General features: G+C 40.4%; 1 long non-coding RNA gene across 1 annotated transcript; it reads right to left on the bottom strand.

The window, feature by feature from the left end:
- Positions 1-2,548: 2,548 nt before the first annotated feature.
- LOC148045523 (uncharacterized) lies at positions 2,549-18,293 on the bottom strand. Its single transcript, XR_015696599.1, has 3 exons — positions 18,173-18,293; positions 8,639-8,945; positions 2,549-2,860 (listed from the first exon to the last, which is right to left on the bottom strand). It is a non-coding gene; the product is annotated as an uncharacterized LOC148045523 (long non-coding RNA).
- Between the last annotated feature and the right edge of the window lie 534 nt (positions 18,294-18,827).

Below are 18,827 nucleotides of genomic sequence, written 5' to 3'. Positions count from 1 at the left end.
CATCAACCATGGTATCCTACTGCAACGACCTGGGGGGTTGGGAGTGGGGGGCACCATTTTACCGTGGTTCTCCTCCTACCTGTTGGATTGGTTGCAGTTTGTGTTGACTGGAGGGCAGGGATCAACCCCAAGGTGCGTCACTTGTGGGGTGCCCCAGGGGTCGGTTCTCTCACCCCTCCTGTTCAACATATATATGAAACCGCTGGGTGAGATCATCTGTGGTTTTGGGATACGGTATCATCAATATGATCTGGATGGGGAGGAACAGGCTGAAGCTCAATCCCTCCAAGACTGAGTGGCTGTGGTTTCCGTCATCCTGATTTGTGCATCTTGTTCCATCTTTGATGATAGGGGGAGAAACGTTAGCCCCCTCAGAGAGGGCCCGCAATCTGGGAGTCCTCCTGGATACGCGACTTAGTTTAGAAGAACACCTGATGGCGTGACCAGGGGGGCTTTTTACCAGGTTTGCCTGGTATGTTAGTTGTGCCCCTTCCTGGATCGGGATGCTCTGTGCACAGTCACTCATGCCCTCATCCTTTCTCGCCTGGACTACTGTAACGCTCTCTACATGGGGCTGCCCTTGAAGAGCACCTGGAGGCTTCAAGTGGTCCAGAATGTGGCTGCGCGGGTTATCATGGGGGTACCTACATGCTCCTATGTTTTGCCCCTTTTAGGCGGCCTGCACTGGTTGCCGGTTGTCTTCCGGGTGCGATTCAAGGTACTAATTATGACATTTAAAGCGCTCCATGGCTTAGGCCCAGGATATCTGCGAGACCACCTACTGCCACCGGTAGCCTCCCACTGTCCAGTGCGATCCCACAGAGTTGGCCTTCGCAGGGTGCCGTCGGCCAGACAGTGTCGGCTAGCGACCCCCAGGGGGAGAGCCTTTTCTGTGGTAGCGCCTTCCCTCTGAAATGAGCTGCCCCCGGAGCTTTGTATAATCCCCGACCTCCAGTCCTTCCGACACGCCCTAAAAAGTTGGCTTTTCCAGCAAGCCGGCCTGGCCTGAACAAAATAAAAGTAATGATTGATTATTGTTAATTTTACTCAAATTTTTAAATGTTATTGTTAATCTTAATTGGGTTTGTTTTTTGGATACTCTATCTAATTTTTTTTAAAACTTTTGTAATATGTTTTTTTTTTAATGTTGTACACTGCCCCGAGTCCTTTGGGAGAAGGGTGGCATATAAATCCAATAAACAAAACAAAACAAACACACTTCCTGATTATTTCAATAGATTAATGCAGAACTTTGCAACTAAGTGCCTCCTTATTAAATCTGACTGTTCAAACAAAAGCACTGAAAAGTTTTCTTCCAATTTAACTGATCAATATGTACTTTTAAAAGCACAACACTGAATCACAATTAAATTGACATAATCTGTACATTGTTTATAATGACACAATATCTCTTTCTCTTTATTGAAGTCCAAGAGCATTACAGCACAATATAAAAAAATAGTGTTGCCAATCTGTACAACAGGCACTATGTTTTTCAGAGAAAATAGAGAAATAACTAAAGCAGCAGAACAGGAAACATTGGGAGACCATTTGCATTTAAAGCTAAAATTTTACATGTATTCACCACATCATAACAAGGTAAAAAAAACAGCTCTGGGTCCTGTCTCCCAATGGTGCCACAAAGCATAACAAGAATCAGAGCCCCCTGTGGGGGAGATCACAATTTCTCTAAGGTTCATTTGGTGCTCCCGTGGATTAAGATGAGAACAAGCATAGGAAGTGGCAACAACCTGTAAAAAATATTGCCTCTCTGGTATATTAAAAATGCTTGCTCAAGGATACATTAAATATGCAGTTGCAGTTCACATGTATCTCCTAACACGCCCTTTAAATAGCACTTAAGAGGTCTCATTGCAGTGCAGGCAGAGAAGATCAGGTTTTTTTCTCCATAGCATAGTGCCAGTGAAACCTACCTCTCTAATGCTGCTCATCTTCTCCATACAGCAGACTGACCTTAAATGGTCAGAATTCAGACAGGGGACTGCTGGCTGTTTAAAAATCTTACAAAGGGAGGAACTATGTGCCTGCTGGTAGGCTAATAGATAATCAGCTGGGAGGTGAAGCCTAAGAGAAGATTGAACACCTGTAACCATGCTGGGTCATTTAAAGACAAACCTACCCCATTTTCCACAACTGGTAGGAAGGAATCCCCATAATTCTAATAAGAAAACCAAGTTATTTTTCAGTTGTGGAAAAACAAGGGCTCTTATGTCTTTTGTAGAGGAAATCTTAACACAGTGTAACCATGCACCATTTCAGATTAAAGAAGGAATGACTGAGATCCTCTTCTCAAAATGAATTATCCATAGAAAACTAAGATGTTGAGGAAATGTCCAGATTGATTTGGTTTTACTCTCTGGCACAGAGTTTTCTATTCACAGTTGATTAGATGGTCCTGGGAACCAGAAATAAAAATTACAGAGGGATTATCTGTTTACATAAAAAGCTAAAGGGACACACATCTAAGAATGGGCAAAACCATGAGGATCAGAATTCATATTTCTGGCTTAGAACACATCCTACAAGCTTTGGTTAGAAGGTTTATTGCTCCTCTCAGGGGCCATGGTGTGGAGACATGCTTAGTTGGTACTGAGGTCCCTGGGTCCGAGTGATGGTCACAGCTTAGTAGGCAATCATGAAGCAGAAGTAGATGTTCAGGTTGTCTTCATCCATTATCATTGCTAAGACTTCTGGCTCTATGTCACGCATAAAAAAAAGAGCATGACACTGGCAGTATTCAGAGAGATGATTAAGTCCAGCAAGATGTCCTTCACTGCTGCATTCCCAAGCTGTTGGGAGTCCTCACTCTCAGCCATGTTGATCACCTCCATGCCTTCCCCTGTTGATGAAGCCACAAATGTTTCTTCCATCTTTCCCTCACCTTAAACACAAATCAGGAATCAACCGTCTCTTTTCTGTGACTTTCATTCTTTCATTCATCCTAGCTGCCCTTTTGTTTCTCCCAAGTCAATCATTCTGTGGTGGTTTTTAACCTGGCTACCTTCTCACAGAGCTCTACTGAATGTTTGTATGAGAGGGTTGAAATAAGTGGAAATGTTTGAAGAAAATAAGAAGCATAGGACTTAATTCCTATGTGTTTACTGATTTTAAGACAACTTATATTGTAGCCAATTATCATCTTAATCTTACCACATTACTTTAAATGCCCAAATGGGAGTAACTTGACATAAGCATCTGTTTAGTGACCATTCGAAGTTACAGTACTGAAAAAGGTGACTTATGACTGTTTTTCACATTTTTGACCATTGCAGCATCCCACGGTCACACAATCAAAATTCAGATGCTTGGAATGGCCATGTAATTACGATGGTTGCACGGCCTTTAGGTTACGTGATGACCTTTTGTGACCTTCTAACAAGCAAAATCAACGTGGAAGCCAGATTCACTTAACAACCGTGTCACTAACTTAACAACTGCAGTGGTTCACTTAACAACTTTGGCAAGAAAGGTTCTAAAATGGGGCAAAACTCAACAACTGTTTTGCCTTGCAACAGAAAGTTTGGGCACAATTGTGGTCCTAAATTGAGGACTACCTCTATAAAAAACTAGAAAATAGCATTTATGCCAGCACGTCTTGCTGTTTTCCCACCAGTCTTTGGGAAGAAAGATTCTGAAATGAGCCTTTAACCAATATTAAATTAATTTGATATCCATATCTCATTGAGCTGATACAAAACAATGCCAGCATAAGATCAGGTATTCCTATTGTCAATCTTTATCCTGTCTTTGTTGTATCAAAGTAATTGCCAATTGATGTTACCCTAACTGGCAAGTATCCTACTTTCTTTAAGCAAAGTGATTGGGTTTCTCCTCTGGCTTTGTTGACCTCTGGTGATGTCTCCTCTGGTGACGTGCTGAAGGAAAACTTCAGCATATCACCAGCCAGCAGGAAAATCTTCCAATGTTCAGGGCCCTATGGCAGAAATAGGTTGGGTCTTCAGAACTTCGCCTGTCTTTTCCTGCTTCTCCTCATTTGGACATTTCAAGTAATAGGAAATAATGAAGCAGGTTGGAAGTCACAACCCTGGAGAAGACAGTCAGATGCTGCCATGACTGTGTATCCAGCTAGAGCAACCTCTCTTCCATTGTACTGCATTGTGGAGAGGAGAACTGATGGATAGAAACTGATCAAATTTACCAAAAATGTCACACATTTCACAGTAGCCTGATTTAATGTCTTTCATTATATTTTCAGGACACTGCAATGAAGAAAAGCAGCTAAAGATCCCAGTTTAATCACATTATGGAAACACAATTGTACAGATAACTCCTTCTCCTTCCCCATCTAAAATAAAACAGATCTGCTAATACTGTAGTGCTAATTTGTAGCCAAAATATCACCTCTTCTTTTAAGGAAGGATTGTGTTGTACAATCAAGGAATAACAGTTGTTAAGGCATGGTGGTGATACAAGAAGCTACAAGTTGCTTTCTGCATAGAGTTTCTGCACAACCTATTTGTAGTCATGCGCAATTATGTGTATCTAATTGGGGCAAGATTGGCTGCATTTGAAAACAAGCAGTTGAATGGATGCCCCATTAATAGCAAAGCAGTATATACAAGTGATCCCCTAAAAAGAGAGCCATACTAAGAATATGCTTCTTTTCTTCCTGTCTAACTTTCTTGTCAATAATTTAAATTTTGGGATTGGGGGGGAAAGGGGACCTTATTTTTCCTCTTTAGGTGTATATAAGTAGGTTGCAGACTTCCCATTAACAAGGAATGCTTCCTCATTGCTCTGTGTGATAAGAGGAAATGCCAACCTGTCTTTTAGTAGTCCTTGCATTGTGCTGCAAAATATGCTCCCTTCCCTGGCAGTGCCAGCATATCTACTCCTGTTCTGGCCCAAATGGTCCAATTGGCCATTTATCTTTTAAACATCATTTTGAAATTTTTACCATGACCCATTGTAAGATAGCTGCAGCTATTGACTGTCCAGGCAGAGATCATGAATCACAACACAATCCTTAAAAGACCCCTCTGGATGATGCATATAAGGTACATATGGGATGTCTGTAATGTGGTAAATCAGCTGTGCTCTTTAACAAGAGGACACATCAAGCAGAGCATTGGAAAGGTAGCAAATGCAGACTTGATTTCAATTTGCATCCATCTTGATCCACTGCCTGAAATGATTCCTTGTTAATAGCAGCAGGGACAAACCTGAGAAACGCTAACATTTAGCATTGTTCATGAGAATACATCACCAACTGAGCTTTCAGTTAAGGAATAAAGGGGTATTTTTTTGCTGAATTTAGGAACAATAATGCAACTATATATATATCATAAATATATTGCAACCATCTTTTGGAATAATAAATAAAGTTAATCTTCTGGAAATCCTGATTACTAGATCTATTTCTTTTTAAGTCTTTTATATTCCTACAGTGAGTATATTCTATCAAGCCAATTTTTGCGCCTGACTCTTCCCCTAGTCATTATGCTGCACTTGTTTGTTTGGGGAACATCTACCTTCCCACAATTTTCAGCCACATCATTTGTTAACATGTACAGAGCCTAGCATTTTCCTGCTTAGCTACTTCTATTGATGCAAATTACATGTACAGTTGCAAACTAAATCCCAGATGTTTGTCAGTTGTATTAAATAACATGGTGAGGATCTACAGATTTCATTCCCATAGGAATAGGAAACCCCTCTTTAAGTTCCCTATCACTTAAACTTAAAGCAGTGTTTTCTATTCCAATGGGAATGAAAAGGAGGAAGTGGGAAAATGAATGCTTTGCCTATAAATCATCCTCAATTATCTTCTAAGACGCTGAAACTCTACTTTCTGATACTTTCTGTCCCTGGAACTTCTCCAATTCTATTTTATTCCTAGGCTAGGAGATGAAGCTTTTTACTTGTAATTCATGTGGGCTTGTCTTTAAATAATAATAAAAATAACCATTAATTAAACAGTTCCCAGGCTGGCCCAAGGCATTTTGTTCCTGCAGAAGCAGCACTGTATTCTCTCCCCCTGTGCTCCTGATACTATTACTACTGGCATAGCAGTTAAATCTTACTGGTGAAGAGATAGAGCCTGCAATCGTATGTGGGAGTCACCTGTGATTAGATAAAAGGCAGCTGAACCATCAGAAGGACCGGGGACATGGCAAACATCTCAGAAGAGACCATTCTTAGGTCCTTGGACTATAAAGGACAGGGGAAAGAGATGTACTTTCAGACTTGCAAGATTCTGTTAAAGTAACCTTGCAATAAAGCCAGAGATAATATACCTGAATGAGCTTCTTATCTACCTTACAAGACTGACAGATTCTTAGTCAAAATTGCTTGTAGCAGCTAGTTTAATGGGGGAAACCTTGTGGGAAACACGGCAGAAAATAGCTGAGCCACTTGAGAGAAATAGTTGAAGAAGTGGTGCCATCTATATACTAATCTTTTTTCATCCAATAATTGCTTTTTAATTGAGGGTCATCACACATTCACTGATGACCCATAAGACAGAATTCCCCAACCTTTCTGGCTTTGTGAACTTGTGTGTGTGTGTGTGTGTGTGTGTGTGAATTGTTCTGCATGAGTGGTGGGCAAACGAGCGTGCAGCTCCATTTGTGTGAGCAGCAGGTACGGACACACGTCATTCGTGCAAATGGAGGCCGTGCATGCACACGTGCTCGCCTCCTGCTTGCAGAAATGGGGATGTGCGTGCGTGTATGTGCTTGCCCACCAACAGCTCAAGGCCTGTTAGTGGGCTATGGCCCAGGAGTTGGGAACCCCCTGCCATGAGACAATATTGAAAACAAAGGAATGCGCAAGCAGTATTAGAGTTCTCCCTGTTCAAAGGGACCCATCAGATATTGCTTGGGAAGGAGTTGTTGCTATTTGCCTGGTGAATTTAACCCTTTCTCTAGTACCAAGCCCTGCTGAAATTATACTTTTATTTTCCCCCCTGTGAAAATGGTTTGGTGTAAGACAAAACGGGTTGGCATATAGATGGGTCAATCTCATTTTACAAGCGATTGATTTTAATCATCAGTTGGTTGTTAATCTGCTTACTTTCTGGGCTCTGCCTGTTTGGATTCTGGCAGATATATACATATATGACCACATATTCTGGAAGATATACAGAATGTGGCAGATATATACATATATGGCCCAGGTAGGCATCTACTGATGAGAAGAAAAAATTTAGGGGCCATTTTGGCTGGAATGGTAAACCCTGGATTGGCACATTCCTGATGTGCATGAAGGGACTACATCTTTTTATCAGTTTATAATTTTTGCTGCCTAATCTTTCTTTTAGAGAGGGGTCATTTTGAATCCAGGACTGACTCTTTTCTAAATAAAATTAGGAGATTATGTGCTTTAAATATTAATCTGAAAATGAATTTCAGACCTTTTCCGAACACTCCACCTCACTGCTATTTTTAAAGATCATTTTTAAGACTGTTTTGCAATCCTGAAAAAAATGTTCCAGCAGTAAATGCCATAACTTTAGGCTGATTTGTTAAAGCAGTGACACCTTTCCCCAAGGTCATGCTGTTGAATGTCAAATTATATGTTGAGTTGGAACTGCCTCTGAATAATTTTTGAAGTACTTGTAACTCTGATACCTCTGTACTCGACTGCTTTAAAACTCATTGAATGTGCTACTCAATGCATTTTGATGCGAACATTTTGTATTCATTGTTTTTCATTCATTGGTATTCATTGCCTTTGAACAATGGTGCTGGAGAAGATTCCTGAGAGTCCCTTGGACTGCAAGGTGATCAAACCAGTCAGTCCTAGAGGAGATCATCCCTGACTGCTCTTTAGAAGGCCAGACCCTGAAGATGAAACTGACATACTTGGCCACCTAATGAGAAAGAAAGACTCACTGGAGAAGAGCCTAATGCTGAGGAAGATTGAGGGCAAAAGAAGAAGGAGATGACAGAGAATGAGGTGGCTGGATGGAGTTACCAAAGCAGTAGGCGTGAGCTTAAATGGACTCCAGACAGAGGTAGGTTTCTACTGGATTGGACCAGTTCAGCTGAGTAGGTAGTAACTCGGCTGGCCATGCCCCCAAACTGGTTCTATCGGCAATGTTGTAGGCACCACCATCTTGTTTTTTGCTTCTGCGCATGTGCAGAAGCAGATCAAGAAAGCACACATGCAAAGTGCATCCCTGAGTGAACTGGCAGTAACAGAAGCCGGAATCCATACCTGATTCCAGAGGATGGTAGAGGACAGGAAGGCCTGGAGGAACATTGGGGTCCATGGGGTCACAATGGGTCAGACACAACTTCACAACTAACAACATAACAATTCATTGTTTTGTTCTCGATGTGCAAACTAGAACTTGTTGGTGTGGGCTTCCTCATGACTCGCTACCATTTCCAGTCAAAACAAAGAGCTACTTGTTAAGTCATGTGGTTTGTTTGGTAGTTGTCATTTTTAGTACTCATCACACCTCCTGGAACCAATTAACGACATGTATCAAGATATCACTGCAATAGTTAGCCTCTGCTACGAGAGATAGCTTCCTCTGGTTAACAGTAGGTATAACTTCTTTAATTACCCTTTGGATGATTGGATGTCTAATGCTTTTCTTCTTTCTATCTCAGGATTCAATTCCCAAAACTCTTAGCATATCACTTACTTTTTTCCTGCCATTTGTTAGTGGTTACTTGAAAGGCAGCTCTGAAGCCATCAGAGTAAACAAGGAGATGTGTTGTAAAGAGCGCAGCCAACAGGCAGATGGTACACCCCAGGGACACCATTGGGATTAGATCACCCCTTCTCCACCTCTACCATTTGATAGGAGCCTCTGCTCCTCATGACTCCCTTGAGTGAATGAAGGACTGAATCAGGTCTCTCACTTCTGAAATGGGCCTGTGACATCACCAGGCTTTTATGACCTCATATTAGTTCATACTCTCTTCTGCATCTCATCAGACAGTAGGATCCTGAAGAAAAAGAGGGAAGAATAATAATAAGGAAGTTGTCTTTGAATGGAAAAATTGAGATGGACTTGTCAGCAGTGATGGGATTCATTTTTTTTTAATTTCCTGTTCTGTGGGCGTGGCTTGGTGGGCATGGCTTGGTGGGCGTGGCATGGCTTGGTGGGCATGGCAGAGGACGGATACCTAAAATCTCCATTCCGACTTCACTCCAGGGGATGCAAAATCCCCATTCCCTCCCGATCAGCTGTGATTGTGAGGGCAAGATTAGAGGGGGAGGGGCCAGTCAGATGTGGTATTTACCAGTCCTCTGAACTACTCAAAATTTCCACTACCAGTTCTCCAGAACTGGTCAGAACCTGCTGAATTCCACCTCTGCTTGTCAGGTACCAAGAATCAAGACCATCCATTAGATTACACCATAGAATATTTATTTAAGCTTATACAGAAGAATATGGCCAAGTAAAGATCAACACTAAATTGATGCCAGATAAGGGTCCATGGAATTCAGGAAGGATTGAATGTGGTCCCTTATCTGGCATCAATTTAGTGCAACGGGAATGGGAATGAATGGGAATGCAATGATGTTTAAGTGCACTGCCTGCACTTTTCCTACAGGACTAGAACTAGACATATGGCTAATTTTATGAGGTATTTTAAATGAATTGGTGCTGTGAAAGTCTTCTACCACACATTTCTCTGGAAGTTGATTTCAGAGCAGGAGTGACGTATAGCCTGCCAAGAAATCTACAGAAGACATCCTGTATGTTAGCCAAAAAAAAAAAAAAAAGACAGCTAATTGACTAGGCTGAATTTTGTATCAGTTCTCTGAGTGATCTTTCAGGTGTGTGGTTATTAAAATGTTTAATCTTCGAAAATCAGGTGTTTTCCTACTTTTCTTCACCACTACTTCTTGAATTGACATTGTAAAATTGCATGATGGTAAGTAAATACAGGTAGCTCTCAACTTACAACATGTTCATTTTGTGACTGTTCAAAATTATAATGGCACTGAAAAATGTGACGTATGACTGTTTTTCAGAGTTGTGACCTTTGTAGCATTCCCATGATCATGTGATGAAAATTCAAATGCTTGGCAACTGGTTCATATTTATGACCATTGCTGGGTCCCATGGTCATTTATCACCTTTTGCAACCTTCTGTCAAGCAAAGTCAACGAGGAAGCCAGATTCACTTAACGACTGGGTTGCTTTCTTATCAACTGCAGTGAGTCATTTAAAAACTGTGTCAAGAAAATTGTAAAAGTGGGGTAAAACTCACTTAACAAATGCCTTACTTAGCAACGGAAATTTTTGACTTAGTTGTGGACATAAGTTGATGACTACTTGTATAACTAAATAAAAGTATGCATTCTCCTAACTTAGAATGTGTTCTGTTTAGTCATAAAGAATCTAAACATAATCATTCTGTTTTTTATGTTAACTGAACTAGAAATTCCAGCTTGCAGTGTGAACTAGGTAGCAATAAATGTCTCATTTCAACAGGATTTGTAAAAGGAATAAATTTACCAGTGCTCAATGTTTTGTTTTTTTAAAAAAATTAGCATTTATTCTCCCACATAGCCACCAGATGGGGATATGGCACAATGATCACAGTTTGGAAAGTATGCTAGATCCAATGAATTATTAATTATAAATTATAATTCTGCTCTGTACGCCTGCTGTAGAAGCTTTAGTGGGGTACCCTTGACAAAAATTTCATCTTCCAATAGTTCTAAGTTTAAAAACTCATAAACATGATCAGAATTCAAAACAATTCTTCTATGCATATGTATAACATTTCTATGCTTGTAATGCGCATTTTAATATTCAGAATCATAAACTCCTTGTGTTTGTGAGACTCAGTAGCCCCATAAAACATATTCATAACTTATTCAAGGATCTTAGGAAAGTACTGGGAGAGTACTACTGAATACCAATTGTTGGTGAATTGTTCTGGTGGGTTGGGATTAGGGTTAGGGAAGGAAGATTCTCTGATTAAAATGATTCTGAAGTTTCATGCAGGATTCTGATATTTCAGCTGCAAAAAAAAAGGGGGGGACATTTTTTCTGCCATTTAGTGTTCATCTGGATTTTAGTAGCCCAATTGTGGTACCCTGGTTCAGGGGTCCCCAATCCCCAGTCCCTGGCCCATGCTAGGCCTCAGTCCATTCAGAACTGGGTCGCCGAACTGGTGGATGAGTGTGTGCATGCATGCATGCACCAAGCTGCATTTGTGAAAATGGGGCATGTACACGTGAGCAAAACCATCCTTCCCCCCACATCCCCATCATGCCACCTCCACCAGTCAGCTGAGCTGGAAGGGTTGGAAACCACAGCCCTAGTTCATTGACAAATAGTAGCTTGAAGAAACATTTCTGGTAGGAAAAAATGAAGGAGGAAGGGATCTATATATCACTCAGCATTTTGACCTTCAATCAAGCTAGATACAATATTGATGCTATTAATATTCCCAGAGTAGGGGATATTAATAGCATCAGTGGCTCAGTGGATAAGATGCTGAGCTTGTCGATCAGAAAGGTCGCAGTTCGACGGTTCGAATCCCTAGTGCCGCGTAAGGGAGTGACCTCCCGTTACTTGTCCCAACTTCTGCCAAACTAGCAGTTCAAAAGCATGTAAAAATGCAAAAGAAAAATAGGGACCACCTTGATAGAAAGGTAACAGTGTTCCATGCACCTTTGGTGTTAGTCATACTGGCCACATGACCACGGAGACGTCTTCGGACAGCGCTGGCTGTTCGGCTTTGAAACAGAGATGAGCACTGCCCCGTAGAGTCGGGAACAACTAACATATATGTGCGAGGGGAACCTTTACCTTTAACTTATCCCCAAAGTGCACAATTGTTAATATAAATAGCAACCTTGAGAGATGTATGCAATTTTGGAGCTATGAGATAAACGTTGAAGAAATTTAACATTTTCTCTCTATGCCATTATCCTGAAAAAATATTATCTCCCCAGAATTATTACTTACATTTCAAAGACCTCTTGTGGGGAAGGCAAGAAGCATATATTTTGTCCCCAGATTTCCCCAGGAAAATGTATGAGATTAATAGTATACAAAGTTTAGAACAGGAAGTATCACCACAATTACAATATATACAGTAAATAGCAAGCATTTCACATTTATTATTGTTGAAAATGGCAACCACTACCCTGAATCAATTATCTCCTTAAGAGTAGAAAGGCAACTGGTGGGGAAGACATGCGATGTTGTTTGGAAAGGAAAGTTTGATTGATGATAAATCCGAAAGGATTACACCAGTTTTTCCTCTTTCTACAGGTTTCTGAAAATACTTTTGGATTTTTTTTTTAAAAAGGGTGGGGGACAGTTTTACATTTAAAAAAAAGTCTGGAACACACTTTTAAATGAGGAGAGTTTGGTGACACCTGTTTTGACCACCAATTTTATTCAGAGTTTTTAGATTTCACCACCAATTTTATGCAGTCTTTAGATTTCACTGGGTGAATCTGAAGAAGTGAGCTACAGTTCAAGAAAGCCCATGCCTTGAATACAATTGGTTAGTCACAAAAGGTGCTAATGTATGCCTCCTGATTCTTTGCCAGCATAGATTAATACACCTCTATCCTCTTACCTTTTCTGTAAATGGTTTCAATATTTGTTGCGGATGGTCCTGTCTCTGTGTTACTATTATGATTGCTGTTTTAACCACTTAATTTTAATTCTCAACTGCTTTGGGAATCTCTTTATGAAGGAGCACAGCATAATTACCAGTAAAACACAAAAATTATGTCTGATTGTGACTTGGTTAATGCTAAAAACCACAGATAATGTAAAATATTATGTTACATGTTTCTGAAACTGCAGAGAGTAACTTTCTGTGGTGGATAAACAATCTGCTTTTATTTTGGACATTAACTAGCATTACCCACTTATTCCAGGTCATGCAGTGCTCCCTAACCATGGTGATGTATGTGTTCCTAGGAAGGATGAACAAACAATATTAGGGGGTGTATGCAGTGGTGAAATTTATTTTACTACCGGTTCTGTGGGTGTGGCTTGGTGGGTGTGGCAGGGGAAGGATACTGCAAAATCCCCATTCCCACCCCACTCTGGGGCCAGCCAGAGGTGGTATTTGCCGGTTCTCCAAACTACTCAAAATTTCCGCTACTGGTTCTCCAGAACCTGTTCAGAACCTGCTGAATTTCACCCCCGGGTGTATGTCATGACTCTCAGCAGGGTCATTCAAGTTGTGAAAGTCTTCCCAGTTGTCTAGCTAAAGCAAATAGGCAACTATATTGAACAGCAGCAATATAGGAAGATGCTGGAAACAAATGATCACTTTAGGACAATGGCAAAAACATCATTGATAAACTACTACTGTATTTTTATCAAGAAAACCACATGGATAGAAAATAGATTGATGTTAGAGTGCTGAATGATGGGCTCATCAAAGAAGAGCTGGGGATCTCTTGAGTACTAATGTTATTTATGATATAGCTAGATTAAATCCTTTGGCATGTCTAGTTGCTAATGTTGCCATACTGGAAAAGAAAATCAGAACCTGGAAAGACAGAATTACAGAGTGAACATGCAATATAAGATGTGTGAACATGGAAAAACTCAGCAGAGTAAAAAGATGAAATGAAACAACTACAAATTGACAGCTTAGGCACTAACAAATTGAGATGGACTGGGATTGGACAATTTCAATTGCAAAATCACACTATTTCTTATTCAGGATATGTAAAACAAAGATAGAATGGAGTTGTTTTTATAGTTAGGAAAGATATAGAAAGAATGTAATACTCTGAGTGTGGTGAATGCTGGGTTGTGCTTGGATATTTATTATTTCTCTGGGGCTAAAATAGTCTTTGGTTGTGGTTTGTGGTTTTTGTTAGTTTGTTTTTACTATTGTTAGTTTCTTCTTTTACTATTTTGAGATTGAGATTTGAGAAGTTTATTTATATGCCGCCCTTTTCCCTGGGGGGACTCAGGGCGGCTTACAACTCAAAAAGGGGGGGGGAACAAACATTTAACACGTAGGACAATACATCATAAAAAAAAAACCACAACATTCATACCATTCGGGTGGGTTACAGTCTTTAGCCCCAGGCCTGACGGGATAGCCAGGTTTTGAGGGCTGTGCGGAAGGTCTGGAGGGTGGTGAGGGTACGAATCTCCACGGGGAGATCGTTCCATAGGGTCGGAGCTGCCACCGAGAAGGCTCTCCTCCGCGTGGTTGCCAGTCGACATTGACCGGCAGATGGGACTCGGAGGAGGCCTAATCTATAGGATCTAATAGGTCGAGTGGAGGTGATTGGCAGTAGGCGGTCTCTCAAGTACCCAGATCCACTACCATGAAGGGCTTTATGGGTGACAAGTAGCACCTTGAAGAGATCGACAGGTAGCCAGTGCAGCTCGCGGAGGATAGGTGTTATGTGGGTGAAGCGAGGTGCAACCACAATCGCTCGCGCAGCCGCATTCTGGACTAGCTGAAGTCGCCGAATACTCTTCAAGGGCAGCCCCATGTAGAGGGGTTACTATTACTATTTTAATCTTTTTACTGAAAGGAAATGCAAGCTGCTCAGAATCCCTCTTAATTGGAGAGTCTCCTGAAGTTCTCCAGCTGGACAAATGTGGGGGATGTGAGCTCTGAAGAGCCTCACATGAACCCTGTCTGACAAACTATCTCCAAGATCCGTTTTTGGATCAGAACCCCCCCGGAGGAGTGTGTGTGTGAAGAAGGGGCAGTGTCTCATCAGATCCAGAGGGAGTGCAACAGGTCCCTCGTAGGTCAGAGATTTGCCCTCTGAATCGTAGCTGGGGCAGCAGCATGGCAACATGGCTGCACAAGAGCTGGCTCCAGGCCAAAGCAGCTGAACAGGAGCATGCAGAGCTGAGATGATAGCCTGCTAAGATCTATTAACCTACAGTTATAAATCAGAATTTGGAAAATGCAAAGAATCTTGAGAGCATAAATAATAATGATGGACAGATAGGGATTTTTGTGAAAAGAAAGAAGGGGAAAAATGGAGGGTTGAATCACTAGCCACAAAGAGAGCCATTTGCTTGAAATAATTTGGACAGAAAAGAGAAAGAAGAGACAAACCCACTTAAACACAACTCTAAATTTGGTTTTGGACTTCAAAAGATTGTGTTTTTAAAAGAGTCTAGGAGCGTGAAGATTTGCTTCATCCAAGTGTTTTTTAACTAACCTATTTTAAGCAACTCCAATTAATGAGAACTGGAATACAACAAGGGAGAAAGATCAAGAAAAAAGCACCATCTCCTTACTGATAACTGATAACCTAATCTTGCCTGTGTGGGAAACTTTAATTAACCAATTGCCATAAATCAGAACTTGTAAAAGCAGGAGGGAAGAGAAACCTACCCAAATTTGTCTGTATGCAAGTTGTTCCAATTAATATATTTTGAGCAATTATAATCAACGAGAAGCTGAAAGTATCAAGGAAACATAATAACAAAATCAAGAACTGGGGAAATGCGAAGTCTTTTTTTCTTTTTTGTCTGCAAAAGATGGGGAGAGAGGAGAAGGAGAGAGAAAGGGGAAGTAGAGAAGAGAAGGGTGACAGAGGGAAGAAAGGAGGTAGGGAGGGGGAGGAAAGAGGGAGAAGAAAGTGATGGATAAATTACAAATTTGGTGTATGGAGAGCAGAACGGCCAATAATTGTTTTTGGGAGGTGATGGTAACATGAATTGATGTAAACATTTAATAGTACAATACGATGTTGGCTGTGTAATAGTATACATGTGGTTCTATGTTATGAAAATGAAAAAATAAAAGAAAACTTTATATATAAAAGAATTCCTCTTAATTGGTTATATGTCCTATGTAAGTCCCAGCAAGGAAGTGAATGAACAAATACATAAAATGTTATTTTCTCAACATCTTTTGCATGGGATTTGAAGATGTTGCTGGGTGATATGGCAGAAAAGTCTGATGGTGTTAAGAACTAGCTGACCTCTGACTTTCCAAATCATCTTTACCTATTTGGTTCTGTCATCTTTGGAATGAAACAGCAGCAAAACAATTTTCAGACTCCCGGAGCCAGATTTTCAGGAAAGTGAACTCGGCAGACAACCTCATCGAAGGATTATTGTGAAGTACCAGTATTACATTTCTCAGAAGGGTCAGTCAGGTTAAATAGAGGGCAATGGCTGCAAAGGGGACAAAGGTCAATGGCCTTACTACACAACAGAGTTTGAAATATTGCTGAACTTCATAAACACAGTGATCTGACTTTCATTCAGATATAAACATTTATAAGAAGCCATTTTCTTTAAAGATACCATAAAGTTGAAACAATTATAATTTCTTTTTATATTCTCAGCTGCTTTAGTCAACAGAACAGAATGGGATTATCTATGGTTCTGTTTGAACTCACCTGTTGGCAGTTTCTCTTGAAGTCAAGTGGGTTCCATGCCTGCTAAGTGAGGCCCCCAAAATCCAATCCTATAATATATAGGCTTGACAAATACCTTTCTACCCCAAAAGGCCTTCTGAAGGGCTGCAGTGGCTGTATTTCATGCCTTTCCATAAGCATAAGCCATATTAGGGTCATAGGGAAGAGCTATTTTTATGTCTGAATATGGCATGCCTACTTATTCAGAAAGTGAATAGACTTATATACTGCTTTACAGTGCTTCATAGCCCTCTCTAAGCAGTTTACAGAGTCAGCCTATTGCCCCCAACCATCTTGGTTCTCATTTTACCGACCTTGAAATAATGGAAGGCTGAGTCAGCCTTGAGCCAGTGAGAATCTTGTGTGTGTCCAGCTTTGTTAGGTTTTCGTTTATCTGAGTACCTTCTCTTAATCTTAATGGGGAGAAAGAAGAAGAGGACTCAATCAAACTTGGGACATAAAAGTCCAAGAAAATCCTCAAATCAGCTAAGAATTGATGAGCTGATCCATGAACTTGACTACATGCCAAAAAGTGTTACAGCTTTATTTACTGTAAGTAATCACTTCAGTTCTTTGACTGACCCATGATTGGAGACAATTTCAGAGGCAGGGGCAGATGTTGTGAGAAACCAGGACATGTCAGCATACTACTTACTATACTACTTTCTACAGGAATCTCCCTTGTCAAAACAGCAAACAGCAGGACTAAAAAATAACGATAGCAATATCTCCTGTGACAATGGGCACCTCTCAGAGCATGTTAATGGCAAACCAATGTTTAATTATTGTAGATCAGTTCATAATTAAATAACAGTGAAAAATGGGACTCCCCAACATGGATTTAAAATATTAGAGAAAAAATATTTCTCAAGAGTTTCACTACCAGACCAAAGAACCTGTCTTAGGATGGATGTTGAAGCAACCTCAAAAACTTTACAATATATTATACAATCAACTCAACTGATGCTTACCATGTATAATACCATGAATACTTTCAAGAAAATAGCACTCTCCTTGATTTTGCTGATACATATCCTGATTTCCCAGGAGTCAATGGACTATCTTTCCAAGTGATAGGGATGCCAGTAGGATCTTCTTAATTTAACACTTGCCTAATTCTATCAGTGCTGATTAAGATGAGGAATACTTGGCTACCTTTCAGATCTCTCCTAACCAGGTTTTCAAAGATATAACAATTAGGCCTCTGCTGCTGCCTTTTGAATCTGGGCCCTTTGCCAAGCATATCTTTGGTGGTAAAGATACTGATAAGAAGCTGGCTTTTGTCTCAGAGCGGCTGACCTTGGGAAGGCAAAGCCACTTCTTCAAGCTTGGATGAATTAACTCCTCCATGCTGTCCTACCAGGGAGTAGAAGCAGGTTAGAAACTCTTTTGCAGGGCTACCTAGGAATGAATGAGACCTTGTTTTTCAGAAATTAAAGGGCTTACAGGTAGAACTTGCCAATCTACTCTCCAAGGAGTGAACAGCTTCTGTGACAGCAGATTCGAGTTTACCTTCAGACAAACATGCATTGTTATGATAATTTCACTACTTCTTTTAATAACCTATTAAACACAACATACCTCCTCCATAGTAAGCATATATAGTATCTAATTCACTTTACATATCTAAGAAAAAGGTCAGAATATGCAGAACAACTATTATCAATACCCTCAGTTTCCACTACAGTGGACTAATCTGTGAATGGTGCAGACTCATGCTACCTACTGTTACAAGACAAAGCTTACTCCTTGCTCCTCTCAAAACACACCCCAAATACAAGAAAAGTATAAGGACAAAGCAGTTACTCGCATTCCAGTCTCCTACCTTATCAGACTCCATCCAAATCTTCAGCTTCAACACCTGCCAATACATCTGGTTTTGCCACCTGGACTGTTTCCTCTAATAGGCCATTGTCTTCTTCTTCTACCATAAAACCCAGGTTCTGGAACATCATGAAATGCTGTCCTGAATGAGAAAATCCAGAATTTACAGAATATTTAAACAATTTGAAATGTTAATTTTACAAGAAACCTAATACAAAATTGCTTTACATTTAAATAGTTACACCTCTGATTCCCTTTTGGCCAGATCTCACAAGAAGGATGGCCATCCATTGAGGCAGTTGGCATTCTTATTTCCAATAAACTGAATGCCTAGACTTTACCTGTTTTCTATTGAGAACAAACTTGCTACAGGTATGTTCTTGACAGTTGGTTAAACCAATCTGCTTATGATAAGTGTGTATTTCTTACCTTATACCCATATTTCTCAAATTAATAGTAGATGGGACTATTTTGAATCATGGCTGGTGAATTTAAGTTCACAATTTCCAAGTACTATAATAATAATGGTGGTTTCAAGGCCAAATTTGGAAATAATTATAAGGCTATCTTGCAGTAACACAATGAAACCACATTCTTCCTCTATTGAGACTTCCTGGAAATGTAAGGATTCCAGTTTTAACACATAGGAAACTTTT

The sequence above is a fragment of the Thamnophis sirtalis genome, unplaced genomic scaffold (assembly GCF_051295495.1).
Source record: "Thamnophis sirtalis isolate CommonGarterSnake01/CBP01778 unplaced genomic scaffold, rThaSir2_p1.2 scaffold_5, whole genome shotgun sequence".
NCBI lineage: Eukaryota > Metazoa > Chordata > Lepidosauria > Squamata > Natricidae > Thamnophis > Thamnophis sirtalis.
Note: the sequence above shows the minus strand (reverse complement) of the source record. Positions and strands in the feature narration are given on the sequence as shown.